We start from the raw sequence: 2,559 nt of genomic DNA on the forward strand, positions 1-2,559 counted from the left end.
AACAGGACCAGCACTAGTGGCTGTGTGGTCAGGTTTCTGTCTATCACATAGGAGAGTTGAGTTCAAATCCTAGCTGGAATGAATTGGGGTGAGTGAAGTGACAGGGAGAAATTCTTGTTGCAATGGAAAAGGGGTCATTGTGTTTTCCCTCTTTCACCACTCCGGGTAGCTAGGCCCTATATTTCTTGTTATTTGACGTTTTGCATTTTGTGCATTTTATATTTTGCCCACAAGTATTGCTTCTTGTGTTGTTTGTGTTTTATATTCTGTTAAACCTGTCTTCTGTCAACTGGATGAATATGTGTATGATTGTAAGTGCCTAGCTTTTATTGAATCCTGCCCCCTCGGGGCATTGTAGTGTCCCCTATATCCCCTGGTTTATACATGTTATGTTCCCACTACTGTTTTTCTCATTAAAAGGTATATGGTTAAGTCCCCAGTGGTGGTCTGGCTCTGCTCTATAGGGGAAGGAGGGTCCCTACACCTCCCACAGCACTTGTGCACCTGCTCTGATCCCTTCAATTGGAGGGGGGGTACATCCTGGAGTACCGCCCGGGTTACAAATATATAAACACAAATGCTCCTGGAAGAAAGGGCAATGTCTACACTGGAAGAATACAAAGTTCTCAAGCAGGATTATTAGGTATCGGGACATCTACATGGAGCAGGGAGCCAGTAGCTTTGTGGCACTGTGGAAACTGCTGGGCTTTGTCTGCAAGTACTTGCAAATAACTGGTGAAAATCTTCAGACCTGGGTTGCCCCTGAGGTTTTGATTTATTTATTTTTTTTAAAGTTGAAAATGCTTTAGTTTAGAGGTTTCTGTTTTTTTCTGCAAACAGAGAAGTCTTTAGGTAGGGATATTTTAAAAAATTAATCTGTTATAAATGCCTCATTAATAATCAATTGGCAACCAGTTCCCTTTGTCCTCCTGATTTTTTTATAGTAGCCACTAGGGCCCCGTTCAAGGATCAAAGCACTGTGGTGCAAGATGATGCAATTAGTTTGCCAGGACATGCAAGTGCACGAAGCAGAAAAGTGGTGCTGTGTTCTGGATCTACCAGAGCCAGGGAGTACCAGGGGATTTCACCAGGACACCTCATCTTTATCAAGCTTCTGGTATGAGTTTCATCCTCTAAACATTCGGGATGTGGCTGAGAGCAAGGGCTGATACTGGACCTCAAAAACAGAACTGCTTAAAACTCCACAGTTTCAGGGCAGAGGAGCCTTTTAACAGCTTTGGATATTCTCCCTTCTCACCATACTGCTAGATTTGCAGGTGCCAATGGGCTCAGTAGTCATGGGGAGACTACTTTTCATGCCAGGCTGAAATGCTAGCATGCTCTGCCCCTTGTGCTCCCCTGGCATATGGTGTGGCATACAAGCCTGAGGGGCCTAACAGAGCTCAGAGGCAAACTCAGCCTCCTGGAGAAGCAGGATTCCCTGAGTTGGGGACATCCCATGATTTTCCAGTCCTTTTTCAAACTAAACAGAAGTCTCCCATTAAAAACAGAAGCCCAAGGAGATTTCATTGATACATTTTGATTCATGGGAGAAATGTGAATGTCTTCCATTATGGCCACCTGAGGGCTATGGAGGAGGTTTTCTTGTTTCAGGATTGCCTCTTCAAGGCATCCTAACAGTTTAAGGGCACTAAGATGTCTCATTCCCTAACATCCCTTTGAACACCCTACCCTAATGATTTTAGACTTTGTTAATAACAGAAGCATAGCAATAGGTGCCTACGGGTTCATCTGCCTGATCAAAAAACTTCAAACATTATGGTTGTCGGTAACACATTTAATCTGACCACTCTGAGTAAGGTGCGACCTGCAGGATGAACCACTTTTCAGGTGAACCCATGTTTGTCAGAACATTTCATCTCATTTCTCCCAGCTTTGCCCACATTGAGGGCCTGATTCTATTCCCATCAGCCTCAGGCACAGCAGTGTCAATCCAGAGATCAGCTGAGTTATTTTGTGAGTGGGAGCAGAACCCAGCCCACTGAGAAGGGAATTTGGCTAAATGTATATGTTCTTTAGAAACAAGGTACCAGGCCCACTTCCAGTCCCCCAGCGTTTAGACACTGAGGTCACTCCACTGGCTTCCACATATCTATCCTAATGTATAGTGCAGTCAGTGAGAGCAAAATGAGTCTATTGCTATTATCATCATGCGTCCTGGCTCTGTTCCCACCTGCAACCCTTTTTCATGTGAGAATTCCCACTGATGTCTTAGAGACTTCTCATGCAAATAAAGGCAACAAGATCAGGCCCCTTAGGTTTGCACTCTCCACTCTGAAATATTGTTGTGCGTTCAGCATTCATTCAGGGACCGCTTCTGTATGGAGCTATTGGTTGCAAGTCTTACTGAAGCCAGTGGGATTACCAAGTATACAGCAGTTTATAGGTGCAGGTTTACGAGCTGTAGGCATGCAGGATCATGCCCAGACACTCACTGAAAGCAACAGAAAGGGAGGCTGCTTAATAATGCACAGAACCCAAAAGCCCCTATCAAGGCAAGTACCTACTGGTGGATTGTGTATTACAAGAAATTGGAGG

Source organism: Alligator mississippiensis, chromosome 6 (genome assembly GCF_030867095.1).
Source record: "Alligator mississippiensis isolate rAllMis1 chromosome 6, rAllMis1, whole genome shotgun sequence".
NCBI lineage: Eukaryota > Metazoa > Chordata > Crocodylia > Alligatoridae > Alligator > Alligator mississippiensis.